The sequence below is a fragment of the Petaurus breviceps genome, unplaced genomic scaffold, assembly GCF_028583685.1.
Source record: "Petaurus breviceps papuanus isolate PSGF00001 unplaced genomic scaffold, PetGlider_PUasm1.0 209, whole genome shotgun sequence".
NCBI classification, from domain to species: Eukaryota; Metazoa; Chordata; class Mammalia; order Diprotodontia; family Petauridae; genus Petaurus; species Petaurus breviceps.
The window spans coordinates 1,419,733-1,435,768 of NW_027185854.1; the positions used below are offsets into that span (position 1 = coordinate 1,419,733).

At 36.0% G+C, this 16,036-nt stretch overlaps 1 protein-coding gene and 1 pseudogene across 7 annotated transcripts in view; one reads left to right on the forward strand and one right to left on the reverse strand.

Moving 5' to 3' along the window:
- The window catches only part of LOC138165484 (zinc finger protein 644-like), a 98,089-nt gene that overhangs the window by 34,023 nt on the left and 48,030 nt on the right, over positions 1-16,036 (forward strand). The gene's annotated exons all lie outside the window — the stretch shown is intronic.
- LOC138165471 (L-lactate dehydrogenase A chain pseudogene) lies at positions 462-15,711 on the reverse strand (annotated as a pseudogene).

The window sequence follows — 16,036 nt, forward strand, 5'->3', positions numbered from 1 at the left end:
TAGTTGATGAAAATTTATTTTATAATTTAGCTGAAAATTAGTATTAATGTAATAAGTAGCAGAGCTGGAATTTGAACCTAAATCTTCTGGTTCCAAGTCAAGGTGTGTTCTATGCTGTATTTGTTCTAGGCATAGGGAACTTACTGAGTAAAGTCATAGAGATAATAAAGGTCAGGACCAGAATGGAATGTGGAGAATAATCCAGTTTTCCTAAAATTCAGAGTATGTTGAGTGGGGTTGTGTGAAAAAAGTAGGGACGATAAGGGCTGGAATGAGATTGTTGGTGGTATTTGATTAGCCATAGTCAGATGTCAAACTAACATGAAGATTTTTGGGTAGAAACAATGTGATCAGTGATAACAGTAGAAAATTTGTCAGACAGTAATAAAAAGGATGGATTAAAGAGGAAATAGACTTTTAAGAAGCCTTAAAAAAACAGTTTCATTTAGGGGCAGTTAACTAGAGTGGTCATAATGGAAAGTAGGAGGTAGATGGTAATAAGTAGTATTACAGAAGAAAGGTTTATAGGAGGTGAAGATTCAAAGATGAAAGAATTTCAAACCTACATGACTAACAGGGTGGTGGCTTTATTAGCTGAAATAGAAAAGTTAGAGCATGGGTTCTCTCTGTCTCTTTTTTTTTTGGCTTTTTTGGAGGGGGAGGGCAGGGCAATTGGGGTTAAGTGACTTGCCCAAGGTCACGCCAATAAGTGTCAAGTGTATGAGGCTGAATTTGAACTCATGTTCTCCTGACTCCAGGCCGGTGCTCTATTCACGGCGCCATGTAGCTGCCCCAAGAGCATGGGTTCTTAACCCATGCTCTAATCATGAGATCTGTGAACTTGTTTTTTAATATTTTGTATTTTTAGTATTTTGTATAACTGTCTTTCAAAGTATGTGGTTTCTTTTGTAATACTGTAGTATTTTAGTTTAGTTATTTAAAAATTTCATCCTGAGATGAGTTCCACAGACTTTTCCACACCAAGTGCTGAGAAAGCTTAAGAACCCTTGAGTTGAGAGATAGGCAGTTATTTTGAGGGAGGTGAAAAATTTAGTTTGACACATTGAGTTTACGTATTGATGTTAATATGGAATTGAAGAGATGAAGCATTCAGTTAGGAATATGGGACTCAGTCTAGAGAGATTTTGGGGATAGAGACAAAGGTTTTGGAATCATTTGCACAGCGAATGTAATGGAAACCACGGGGGTTGATGAAATCTTTTAATTGAAAGGAAGAGTTGAAGACACAAGGATAGAATATAGTTTGGGGCCTGTTAAAAGAAGATGATAAGACAAGTGATTTGTGTGGTAGTAAAAGAATGAGATCTCTGCTACATAGTCGGATCTGTTACAGAGGGAGTTAAGGAGGATGGAGACAGTGAAAAAATGACTCTTCAAATCCCCCCTTTTGGACCATACAAATCTAGATATATTGACTTAACGTGAGTTCAAATGCTTTATATCATATAACTATTATAAGCCTAGGACAGTAATACAGGCCTGATGTTTTAGATGATTCTGGTCCTTCATGTACTTCTTTTTCACTTGTTCTTTGTTCTTACATATCAACCTCACAAATCCTGTAAAATTCTTGCTGGTATTTTGGAGGAATTCATTACACTTTTTAGGATATACTTCAGTTTGTTCAAAGTGTTTTAATCCTGAAAACTTGGGATTTTAAAATGAGGACTAAAGATGTATGGTCTGTGTTGTAGGGGATATAGTGGAAAGCAACCTCCATCTTAAGTTACTTAAATACATTGCAGAAAGAAATTAATGAAATAATAGCCCACGAGAAGCTTACCAGTCTATTATCTTCTTGCTGAGGAATTTGTCTGTGTGCTGTCATCTCTGATTGAATTATAGAAAGTTTTCTAGGTCAGATGTTTGCTTTTGTTTGTTTTTGCCATGCTTTGAGATTGGCTTAAAAATAAAATCTTGGAAGATTAATTCCTCAGCTGTACCCTTGATAGCGTCAGTATTTTTGGTTGTCTGCAGCATTTAGCTTTGCTACTAAGTTCAGTGTGAATGGGCATTATGGTTTAGAGAGTGCCTGATTTGTATTTGGGAAGACCTGGAAGTAGCTTTGTGATTATGGGCAAGTCATTAATCTCTTTGAGCCTTAGTTTCCTCATCTGTAAAATTAATTATGCCAAATAGTGACCTCTCAAGGACTTTCTGCTGGGGGAATGGCAGTAATAATACCTATAGTACTTAAAAGATTATTGTGGGACTAGAATGAAATTTTATGATTTCATATTTGCACACACACACACACACACATACATGTGTGGGTGTATGCATATTTCATTATATGGTGTGTGTATGTGTGTGTTTTTGTCTTTCCAAACCTTAATATCTGACATTTTTTTGGGAATGTAATTGGGAAAGAAAAATTGTTCTTTTGAAATTCAAATAGCAAAGAATTCACCATTGAATTTCTTGATATTTTACTCTGTTAAAGAAATGCCATGGAGACAAACCACTAGGTATTGGGAATAAGGTTTGGGAGAACAAGGTGTAATTCCTGGATAATTCAATTAAAATATATCCCAACTAAAAAAAAGCAAACAAATAAAACTTGGCTTAATAGAAAATTTAAAAGGAAAAAGTGATTTCTCTTGAACACTGTGAAAATAGTTTACAGTAAATAGCACTTAATTAAGCCATGCTTGAGGTTAATTCTTTTTACTTTATAGCCTTATGCATTTTCATTTGATCCTGTGATGTCAATAGGACAGGTGTTTTATAGAGGAGGAAAATGAGACTAAGCAGTTAAGTGATTTTTCAGGGTTACAAAGCTGGAGAAAATAAGTGGTAAAATGCAGCTCGATACTTCTCCAATAACCTTTCTGTTGTAGGAAGGTTGCTTACTGTGGTAAGGCCTTCTAAGAATTCTAATTGTTATGTAGCATCTGTCTATCTATAGATAGTTATAGATAGATCTCTTTGGATTTCAGGTGAATTTTAATTGCTTTTGTTGGGGGGGGGAGAAGTGTACATGTTCAAGTAACTGTCAATTTTTTCTTTATGTATTTGTCAGCAAAGCTTATAAGCGATTTTAATTGTTTTATGCATAATAGTAATTATAGAGCTCTAAGTTTTTGCAATACATTTAACATACATTATCATTATATGAGTATCTTAGTAGACCTGAAAGTATTGAGCATTGTCCCCATTCTACAGATGAAGAAACTGAAGTTCAGAGAAGTTAAGTGACTTCTCAGTAGCCACAGAGCTAGTAGGTATCAGGTCTTCTTTCCTCCTAAGTCCAGTATCATACCCACTATAATTGAACTGTTTACAGATACTGAGAATCATGTTCTGAGAATCTTAGTTCAGAGTTACTATCTTGAATTACGCTCAAAGTTTAATTTATAATGTAAGCATTTGATCTCAAGACTACTTTAAGAGGAACTGCAATAAAGATTGCCAGTGGTGTCCTGTAAGAGGTTAATAGATGATCTTTTTTGACAGAAGAAGGGATTTTGTGATTGTACCCTAAGGCTTGGTTTCTTAGCAAAAGTTCTACCCTTCTTCAGCCCTTTATTCATTCTTGATTCATTTATCACCATTTCATCTTACTGTTTAGCTTATTTAAATTACTTTGAGAAGATGCAGGAGAAAAAAAATTTAGTGAGTCTAGTACCTGAGGGCTGTAAACAGAAAAAGAATAGAAGAAAATTGAATATGTTAATTTTTCCCCCCAAATAAGGTTTGTTTTTATAATTAGATCTCTAGAAATAAAATTGAAGTGGAAACAGAACTAAGGAAACATCTTTGTAGTGTGGGTTTGCCTAAATATAGTGAAACTTCACACCTAGAATCACATTGTAGTTAAGGATAAAAGGTAATCTTAGATATTAAATGATTTGTGTGATTTTATGCAATGGTTTAGTATCCTCAGGCTTATGTCCTTCCTATATGTCATTATTATGATATATGATATATGCATTTATTATTATTGTTTTATTTTTTTGGTTTTTGGAGGGTGGAATGTAGTGTGCAATTGGAGTTAAGTGACTTGTCCAAGGTCACATAGCTAGTTTTTTTATGGTAAGTGTCTGAGGCCAGATTTGACCTTAGGTCCTCCTGACTCCAGGGCCGGTGCTTTATTTACTGCACCACCTAAGCTGCCCCAATATTATATATTATTATATAATTGTACATACACATGTATATTTATATACACACACATATTATATAAATTATGCCCTTTCTGAGAAGGAAGAGCCTAAATTTATAAGGAGTTAGGAGCCAAAGATTACAACAACAATTATTAAAAGATGGCTTTTTGTTATTGTGTATGACTGAAAAGGATGAGTGTGTGATCAGTTCTTTCCACAGTATGCCTATGTATATCTGTAACTAATTTTCTCCTTACCCTTGCACAAGAATGATGGAACCTCTTGGGATCTCCTCCCACATGTAAAAAAAACTCACCAGCTTTCTGAATGCTGTGCACCCAGCTGGTCTATCTCTTGGTATGTTGCAATGATTAATATACTTTTCAGAGTATGGCAGTTTATGATCTTTGGAAAATTTTGGTATGCAAGAAAGGGCTATCCAAGCAGGTGAGACAGTGACTAAAGTTGCCTTTTTCAAAGAGGAAAGAGAATGGGGTCTATAAAAATAAAGCCAGTAAACTTAACTTTGATTTTTGGTGAAATTTTAGAATGTGTTACTAAAGAAATAACTTGTGAGTAGTTAGTATAGACTCATCAATAACAGATTATGCCAGATAAACTTTTTTTTTTGGACATGGTTACTAGCTCGGGACCATATTAAAAAATATTTCAGAAAATATTTTGGCCAGAGTTTATCATACTTTGCTTTTGGACAAATTGGAGAAATGTCATTTGAGCTGTCATATTGGTTTGACTGCCAAACTTGGAGCCAGGAAGACTCAAATTCTGCCTCAGATAATCATTAGCTCTGTGACTTTGGGCAAGTCTGCTTCAGTTTCCTCACCCATATAATAGAGATAATAGCAGTCATTTTACAAGGTTGTTTGAGGATCAAATGTAAAGAGTTTCGTAATATTTAAAGTGTTACATAAATGTCAACACCATTATATATATATGGATTAAAACCTGTTGAATAACTAGACCCAGACTTTGATGTCATGTTGGATGTTTCCAGTGTTGTATGCTTGGGCTTTGGCCTGTTTAAACTTTTTAATCAGTGATTTAAGAGAAGGCTCAGGAAATGTAAAGATGACAGACACATGGTTGAGAGGGAGAACTCTCCTGGATAATAGGGTCTGAATCTAATAAGATAAAAGTCGTACACTTTAAAACATCAGCTGCGCAAGTGCCAAATGGCAGAGACCTGGCAGGTAACACTTTTTGTGGAAAGTACCTAGAGGTATGAATATGCCTTTTACGTGTTCAGAAGATGGAAGTAAAGCCAAGTGACAAAGGATAAAGATGAAGGCATGGTCCTGTAGGATTTGTATCAGTAGCACTAAGTCTCAGTATGATCTGAGTTGTTGGGAAGAGCAAGGGATATGGAGGTTTTTTTTTTTTTTTTTTGGCCGGGGGAGGGGGGGGAGTTGAGTTACATTGAGGTTAAAAGAGGAGGATCAGAGAAACACTGGAACTCGGAATGGATGGGGAAACAAGTAATAATGGTAACAGAAAACAGTTCATCTTGTTTTGCTTCTGTTTTATCTACTAAGGATAATATTTTGATAGGAAAGAAGGAAGATAGCTTATGAGGAGTTGAAAGGTGTAAGGTGAGTGAAGGGGAAGGAAGAGCACCAAGTTGCTTTGACCTTGTCACCAGACTTAGAGAAGCAACCCTCCCTGGTACTATTGTAAAACAGGCAGATTTGAATCTAGCACTACTGGGAGTGATCTTTGAAAGAGATTAATAGAGCAGGAGAGGTACCCCAGACTAGAAAAGAACAAATGGGCCAGTTTTCCAAAATGAGAAAAAGTGGCATTTGCAGTCTTTAGGTCAGTGAGCTTGACTTTTGACATCTGACAGAATAAAAAAAAAAACCCAAAAAACACAAAAAAACCCCCAAAACCCAAAAAACACACAACATTTATCAAAGGTCCATTAGTGACAATCTAGGAGAAGAAACAATATTATAAAAGATTCAGCATGGCTTCATAAAGAATAGTTCATTCCAGACTAATTTTAGTTCTGTTTTTGGTTAGGGTTACTAGACTGTTAAGTCACACGAATGTTGTAGGTATAGTTTCCCTAAATTTCTAATAAAGCATTTGACAAAATTTCTCATGGTAGAGAGTGGGTTAAGAGATAGTATGTCTTAGATGAATTCAAAACTTGTTGAATAGCTGGCAATAGTCATTGTTTGATGTCACCTTGGAAAGGAGGTCTTTAGTGGAGTATACTAAGTCTTAGTGCTTGACCATGTGTTTGTTTAACATTTTATCGATGATTTGGATAAAAGAATGCTTATCATATCTGTAGTTGATACAGATCTGTGAGAAATAGGTAACACCCTGGATAACAGACCAAAAAGGGACAGATTTGGCCCAGTCTTATAGAATGAAACATAAGTACTAATGTGAAGTCCTATAGATAGCCCTCCAAATGCTTCTGTTTGCAGATGCATCAAGGTCCTGGAACATTGCTGAGTTCCATAAATGAGACCAACAATTGCTCAAAAATTCAAAGTATCTGAACTTGAAAAGGGGCAGCCAGAGTGAATGAACTGAGTTCAAATTTGGCCTCACATTACTAGCTGTGGGACCCTGGGCAAGTCACTTAACCCTGTTTGTCTCAGTTTCCTCATCTAAAACCATTCTAATGTCTTTGCCAAGAAAACCCCAGATGGGGTCATAAAGAGTTAGACAACTGAAAACAGTGGACAAGAGGAACTTGGAAAACAGAGTGAAGAATGCCTTATTGTTTAGACTGATAAAAGTTAGACACGCAGTCTGTAGAGCTGGCCCATCATAACCTGGCCCCATCTTATCTATCTTTCTAGTCTTACACTTTATTCCCTTCCCCTGCCCCCCCATCCTCATGCCATCTGCAGTCTTGTGAAAATGGCCTTCTTGCCTAGATCGCATGACATTCCATCTCCTAACTCAAGGGAATTTTTCTGATTGTCTACATGGCCTGGAATACTCAGCTAAAGTCCCACCTTCTTCAAGAAACCTTTTTCCCACTCTTCCTTTAATCTCTGTACCAATTCTGTGAATGTCTTCCGTTGTACATAGCTGTTTGTTTGCATGTTGTCTGCCCCATTAGATTATGTACTCATTAAGGTTGTTTTGCCCTTGTATAACTTTGCTTAATAAATGCCAGTTGATTGGTTGATTGATTAGATCTTGGATGAATAGAGTGCAGGCTGGGTTGCCTTTAGGAAATTTTGCAGTATTTTTTAGTAGTTCCACATTTCTCCCTGAAATAATGGCCTATTTTTCTTTCCAGTAGTTTAGCATTTTAAAAAATCAATTTTCATAGACCTTTTTGTTTTTACAACACCTAATTTCCAGTTTCATCTTTCCCCCTTTCAAGAGCTAGCCTTTATGACGAAGAATTTTTTCAAAAAATATAAAGAGGAAAAAGAGAAAAAGACCCAGGAAAAGAAATTTCTGTGCCTCTAAAGGAGTTGGGAGGTAGGGGTCTCATCACTCTTGGGGGGGGAAAACTTATTCTTTATAGTTTTGCAATATTTATTTTCCCTAGTTTTGTAGTTATAGTTATGTATACATTTGTTGTAGTTATTGTGTAGGGCAGCTAGGTGGCATAGTGAATGGGCCTGAAGTCATGAATATTCATTTTTGTGATTTCAAATCTGACCTCAGATACTTCCTAGCTGTTACCCTTGTCAAGTCACTTAACCCTGTTTGCTTCAGTTTCCTCAATCTGTAAAATGAGCTAGAGAAAGAAATGGTAAATCATGCCTCTGTCTTTGTCAAGAAAATCCCAGGTGTAGTTATGAAGACTTGAACATAACCAAACAATAATTATTGGGTATATTATTTTCTTGGCTCTGCCTGCTTAATCACTTTGTATCACTTCATTTAAGTCTTTTCATACTTTGCATATGTTCATGACATTAGTCTTTTTTTTACAGCGCAGTAATTTTCCATTACACTCATATACCCTTGTTTGTTTTGTTATTCTCCAACCTATGAACATTTACTTTGCTTTTTTCAAGTTCTTTGCTGCTGCAAAAAGTGCTGCTACAAGTGTTTCGGTGTGTATGGAGCCTTTCTTTTTATTAATGACCTCCTTGGTATATATAAATGGCTCAATCTTTTAAAAATTAAAATTTTTTTGAACATTGGTGTTTGTCAACACCTATACACATGCACATTTCTATATACAAAGAGATATATAGAGAGAGAATTGTGTATAAAACTGCAGAATTCCATCGCATGCTTTTTAAAGCACATATTTAGCATGTTTGAAAATTATCTCACTCATCTGTGTTTTCCTCTGAGCCTCCTCTTCCCACATGGGCATTTTACAATTGCCTTATTGATGCTTAGCATAGATCAGCTAAACAAATCCACACATTGGCTGTGCTGGAAAATGTACTTTTCATTCAGCATTTGTAGGGCATCACCTCTCTACCAAAAGAGTCAGCCAGTGGGGTCAGCAAGCATTTATTAAACACTTGTTACAGAGACACTGCCAAATTGTGACTTTGAAAACTGCCTGAATTAGGTTAAAATTCTTGTGTTTATCAAGACTCTTTACTTTAAAAAGTGATGAAATGTATCATGGCGATCACATATCACAGAATTTCTGGAATTGGAAGTGCCTTCAGGTCACCTAGTACTACTTCCCATAATTAACCATGAGTCCCCTCAGTTATATATTTGACCTGTGGTCATCTTGAAGGCAGCCCTTTGCTCCCAGAGAGCCTGCTATACTTTGAGATAACTTTGTTATGGAAGTTTCCTCTACAGCAAACCTGAATTTTGCTCCTTTGTAGCTTTTATCCATTGCTTTTCCTTCTACCCTCTAAAGCCATCTGGAACATGATTCTTATTCTTCATGATAGCCTTTCATATATTTATCATTTTTCTATATTCTAAGCTAAATATTTCCAGTTCCTTCAGCCAGTTCTCAGCTGTTAATGGCATGAACTTGAGGACCATCACCATCCTAGCTGTATTCCTATGAGGCAGCTGGTGGCACAGTGGATAGAGTTCTTCTGAGTCTGGAGTCAGGTAAACTTGAGTTCACATCCTCCCTCAGATCCTGCATAATTCACTTAACCATTGTTTGCTTCAGTTTCCTTAACTGTAAAATAGGGATAATAACAGCACCAGCTTCACAGGGTTTCTTTGATAATCGAATGATACAGCATTTTTAAATGGCACTTAGCACATAGTAGATGTTATATATATGCTTGTTTCCTGCTCTCCCCCTATGAACTATTTCCAGCTTATCGGTATCCTTCTAAAAATGTTGCACTTTGGATTAAATATAGTTCTTTTGGTTGTAGTTTGATTAGAGGAAAATATTGTAGAATCTAAAATTTTGTTGGTCGATATTCTTTGCCTTTTTTAGTGCAGCCTGAGATGGCAGTCACTTTTTTGATGATCCATATTATGCTATTTTGTAGTTTCATTAGTCCTGAATAAATTCCATACTGCATCCTAGGGACCTAAGGATTGAAAAAAATGTATAAAATATATCAAGAGAAAAAATTGGAATAAGGTGCAGGAATGAAATATAATGAGGGCATTGAAAGCATAACTTTTTTTATTAAAAATCGCAAATCTAATAGTTAGAAATACTAAAGACTGTCAGTGGTTCATATTGGTTGTCCTAGATCAGAGGTGTCAAATATGTGGCCTACAGCACTCCCTGGTAGTGAAAATGAGAGAGAACAGATGAGCATCTCACTTCTATCCTTGAAATATTCCATGTACATAGAGTAATGAGTAGTTAGGCACCAGACATTGCCATTTTGATCTTATTTTGCTGGAATAACTTGAATTACATCAAGCAAGTTTTCTTTCTTTGAAAGTTGCAGAATTGCCCCAGCTAGTTTAATAAAAGGACTCAGTATGATAAACTAACATATATTATAGATCAGATAAATAATAAATCTCATTGTTAAACTGTTTTTGAATGTATATTTTGCTGTGATTAATAACACACATGCTCCATTGTATTTTTTATAATTTTTAATCAGTTATTTGTTGTTTATTCAGTATTTAGGGTATGACACTTGAGGAATTGGTTGCATTGTTGTATAATATACAGATCTTCTTATGTAATATGGAAATTTACAACTATTGCTATACATAGGTAGACAAAAATCAGGTCCTCTGGAAATGTGATACATGGGGCCATGCTGTAGAGCCCTAATGGAGGGGAGCACAAAGGTCATTATTAATGCATCAATAAAGAATTGATACTGAATGGTGTTTTGTAGCCAGGAGTGTTGTCTTCTGGAGCTACGGGAATCTGTAGCACCTACATACAAGGCAGGTAGTTTATATACCTGTGGGGCACTGGCTCTGCTTGGCACCAACTACTGAGAATATACAAGTCATATCCAGCATCTTATGCAAACAACATAAACAAGTAGTCACACTGTACTATTCCCCATTTCTAACTTTAGGAAGAGACTAGAGTGTGTTCACAGGTTTTACATTTCTGGTGTTCAATCACTAATCAGAGGGAGGATTTGACTTATTTGAAAAGCTCATCCTACATAACCCCTTAACCACTGTCATGTTCTTTTGATGGCAGCACTTTAAAAGATTTTAAAATTGCAGCTCTTTCTGGATTCCCCAAATTGTATCTGCTCTCTTTAAATGGCTCTCCTCCTCTGGATTCAGGTTTACCTTCACCACATCTGAAATGCCATTCTGCCCCAAAATACATGGGACACTTAGGAAGACATCCTCATTAATGCCATATAGGCCCTTATGGTGGAAATTGGATGCCCTCTCCTAAGATTCTTCATAATGCTTTCTGCCAGATCTGCCACAGACAAGCCAATGGCCCAGGAAGTGTAGCCTTTCAGCTTGATCACCTCATAAGCACTTTCAACCACCTGTTTATGAACATCTTTCCAATTCTCTGAATCAGCATCAGTTCCTATTTGAGGAGATACACTGGCAAGATTCATACCACTCCACATGGGAACATGTTTTGCCAGAAACAATCTTTGGCGTTTTGAGGAAAAGGCTGCCATGTTGGAGATCTATCAACTCTCCTTTAGTTTGTCTTCTATTACATCAACTAAGGCAAGTTCATCAGCTAGATCCTTTGTTAAGATACTGATGGCATCTACCTGCACCAACCCCAACAACAGCAATCTTGTTCTGGGGAATCTGTTCTTCCTTTAGGAGTTTCAAAATCAGCTGATCCTTAACAGTAGATGCCGTTTTGGGGTTTATTGAAGTTTCTGGTCAGGCTGTGAAAGTTCTGAGTTATACGTGAGATTGCAGTTCCCAGACTCCCACCAGTTTTATTATATTTTTATAAAAAGCCATGGACCATCATATATATCTTGACTATATATATATATATATATATATATATATATTTTATAGGTGTTGGAAGAATGCTAATGATGTACATATTAGGAATTGTTTATTAAGAAGTTTTTACATTTATATTTCAGATTTTCTTCAAAATAAAGGAAAGCATTGGCAACAACTTAGTCACTTGTAGGGCTGAATATTCCCAAATACTAAATGTGATAGAGCTGTCATGGTTGGCTTGTTAGGATTAAAGATATAATTTACTAAATTGTTATTTCCTGTTTTTTTCACTTTGTAGCAAAATTATTTTGAATATATGAGTTTTGAAAGACATCGGGACATTGGGATATCCAGGAGCTTGTTTAGTAAGAGATCTTATTCAAAGTTGTGATGCATCTTGTGAAACCTGTTTGAATAAAGATTCAGTTAGGTTATTAAAGTTCAGATAGTGCTGTTTTACTAACTGACAGTTTCTCAGAATAATGTTTTTAAATGAATAGAATAAAATATACAAGATTAGAAAGGAAACTTAATTATGTTGAAACATAGTTATATCAGGGGCAGCTAGGTGGCGCAGTGGATACAGCACTGGCCCCTGGAGTCAGGAGGACCTTCCTCCCCGGACTCAGACATAGATCCTAGATGCCAGGTTAAGAAGTCTATTCACCTTTTAAAAATAGAAATGGGGAAATTGAGACCTTGAAGAGCTAAAGTGACTCCTTTTCGGTCATAAATAACTTTTTAAAGTATATAAAGACTTTATGATTCTCAATCCTTATGGAAATTCTTACTTAAAATTTATTACACTAATACATTCAGTATAACTGTTGATTTTTAAGTTTAATCTTCCCTTCTGGGGGAAAAAAGGCAAAACAAACATATTACACTATTAACTGAACTTTTCATCTCTTACAATTTTAAAAATGTTCAGGTTCTAAGAAACTTGAATAGAAAACTATTGCAACTTTAATCATTCTGAAGTATATTCAAATAATATATAGCCTAATTAGCAATCATTTGATTTGTAATTTTGAAGGAAGAAGCCAGGGTTGAAATAACAGGCAGTAAAACAGCACTATCTGAACTTTAATAATCTAATTGAAGTCTCTCTTTTTAGGTATACTCTGTACTTTCCTTTGTTCAAGCTAAAAGCATCAATAAAATAGGACATCTTTTTTCTTTCTTTCATTTTTTTTTGTGGCAGTTAGGAGGGAAGTGAGTTTGAGTTTTCGGTGTTCTAGCCAGTTGATCTCCTCAAGGGACATTCTTTATTTTCACATGCTAAGAGAACTTCTCTAGATAATCTTCTGATGGTGTTACCAAACACAGATCTGTGGGGTGAGGTAATCTAGACTTTTTGGCTTATAAGTACACTACTGGCACTGTGAAGAATTGGGTAGCTTTGTATTTTAATTACACTTAAAATATTTTAATTCTTGCTACAGAAATGGGGCAGTTTTTCTGCTAAAAGTATTTTCTCTTTTTACATGGATATATTTGTGATACAACATTGTCCCATCTGTGACCTTTAGGACATTGCTGAAGTGTCAGTCTAGTGGAAGCAGTCTAAATGAGCTCTTGTTCTGCCTTTCTGAATCCAGCCTGCAGAATGGGAGTGTTATTGTTAACCAGAGACAGACTGTAACACCCGAATTGTCCATCAGCTAATATTCTCCTTGAGACACTAGAAGAGTAAGTAGCTACTTAAGATCTTTGCTGGCCCGTACATGGCATAAACTCCCCAGAGGCTATAAAATCCACCTTAGCCAAATGCCTTGACTTCTGTTGTACTGATGGTATAGTACTGACCAGTTTAAACTCATATTGCCTGGGTTTGAAATTTAGCTAGGAATGGAATAATGCTCAAATTGTTTAAAAAAAATTTACAGTTTTGTAGCCCCCACCACATATTTCAAATGTATTTTCTTAAAAAAAAAAAATCTTTTGGAGGGGGGAGGCGAGGCAATGGGGGTTAAGTGCCTAAGGTCACACAGCTAGTAAGTGTCAAGTGTCTGAGCCCGGATTTGCACTCAGGTTCTCCTGACTCTAGGGCTGGTGCTCTCTTCACTGTACCACCTAAGTGCCCCTTTCAAATATTTTTTCTATGGTCTTGATCTTCCATGTTCACAGAACTTAAATTTTTGAAGTGCTATGGCTACATAATTATTGAACGTAGCAGGTTGCTGACTAGAATTCCAGACTTAGAGATAGAATTCCAAGTTCAAATCCTGTCTTAAACACAACATGTACGAATCTGGCCAGGTCACTTAACCTTTCTGTGCCTCAGTTTCCTCATCTGTAAAATAGATAGCACCTACCTTTTGTAGATGATTAGTCATCTCTCTCTCTCTCACCCCCCCCACATGTTTTGTATATCTGAAACACTATATAAATGTTAGCTGTTATTTAATATTATTAGCAATTTAATTATTATTGGCAAAATTAGAATAAAAATGTTAAGCATTTCTTCAGGGAACCATTTCCTTCCAGCCATCTCTTATAATATTTTTATTAATAAAAATGTTTTTTTCTTCTTCCTCCACTTCATTTGAGGAAAAACGACCTCATGTAACGTATACATAGTTATATAAATAAGATGTCTGAATTGGTCATGTCCAAAAAACCCTGTGTCTCAGTCTGCATTGAATCTGCTACTTCTCTGTTTTGAGGTGGGTTGCATTTTTCATCTTTAGAAGCTATGGTGGGCATTTTCTTAGAGAGAATTCAAAGTTGTTTCTCTTTGCAATGTTATTATTGCACACAGGACATTGTTCTCCTGCTTCTTGCCATTTTATTCCCTGTACATCAGTTTATTCAAGTCTTCTCAGGTTTCTTTGAAACCATCTCTGTCATCATTTCTTGATAGTAATACCTTCCATTACCATAATTTATTCATCTATTTCCAGTTGAAAGATACCTCCAAGGGGTGGCCAGGTGGTGCAGTGAGTAAGAGCACCAGCTCCAGAGTTGGGAGATCTGGGATCGAACCCAGGCTCAGATACTTAGCCCCAGTTGCTTAAAAAAAAAAAAAAGATACCTCCATTGTTTCCAGTTTTGCCATCACAAAATGATTTGTTATATATACTTTTATTTACAAGGGTACTTTTCCTTTGATATCTTTGGTATAAAGGCCTACTAGTAGTATTGCTGGTTCAGGGGTCCAAAGGGCATGGATGCACAGTTTAATTTTTTGGGCACAGTTAATTGCTGTCCAGCATGGTTGGATCAGTTCACAGTTTATATAGACATACATAAATGTGCTTCTTGTCCCATAGCCCATGACATTTGTCATTTTCTTTTTTTTTTTTTTTTTGCTTTTTTGTCAACTATCTCAATTTAATGGTTGTGAAGTAGAATCTCAGAGTTGTTCTAAATCAACATTTTTCTAATTAGTGATTTTGAGCATTTTTTTCATGTCTCTTGATAGAATGGATTATTTTTTTTCCTTAGAAAATGATCTGTTCTTTAATCATTTATCATTTGTGGAATGGCTCTTAATTTTATGTGTTTGAATTATTTCCTTATATATCATGAAAACGAGACTTACAAAGATTTCTTCCCAGTTGCTTCTTGTTGAATTTTAGTTGTATTGGTTTCCTTTGTTCAGAAACTTATTTTTTTTTAATCAAAAGTATACATTTTATCTTCTGTGATATTCTTTATCCCTAATTTGGTCACAAACCCTCTCTCTATATATTAAGATAATTTCTTCTAATTTGTTTATGTTGCGGTTTTTTATATTAAAGTCATTTATCCATTAGGAACTTTTCTTTCTGTACATTGTGAGATGTTATACTATACCCAATTAATACTAGATAGAATTCCAGTTTTCTAAGCAAATCTTGTCAGATAGTTGAGCCATCTCCCATGTAGTTCATTCCCTTTGCTTTCCCTGTTCTTCAGGGGTGGTAAAAGAAAATTTTTCAGCTAATTATAACCACAAATTATTTAGAAGGAATAGCATGATGTGTGTCTGTGTGTATTAAACCTTAGCTCTAGGGAATTCTGTGGTAGAAAGTTAAGAAAAACGCTTATTCCTGTCTTATTCACCTCCTTGCCAATTTGAGGACTCAGGCCTCTTTCTTCTTCCTTTTCCGTTTTCCTCCCAGATTTGGGCAGTCTCCATAGGCTTTTTCTGGTGGAATTTTAGGTGACAGCAGGTAGTGGTGGCTTCTGTAGCCCACAGCAGAGGTTGCTCTGATCTCCCATTGAAGTTCAGCTTTCCCAGTTCAGTAGCTAATAAGTACTTGCCCCCAGACACCCACATAGTGATCATCCAGTCCAACTTCAATGAAAACCATCCTTCTTCCTGATTTCCTCATTTGGAGAGCAGATAGAAAAAGACCCCAGATCTCTATTGTGTAGTACTCTTGGCCCCCCCTCTCATGGCTTTCTACCTGTTGTGAAAGCTTGCTCTCTGACTATAATGTTAGATAATGTTTTGAGAATTTCAGTGGCTTAAAAATGAATCACCAAGCAACTTGCTTCATGATGAAGCTCTTCAAACTTAGCAGGACTGGTGTGCAGATAATTATCATGCAAACTATCACCAGACCCATATGAAGCTTTTCCATGTTGAGTAAGACCTACCA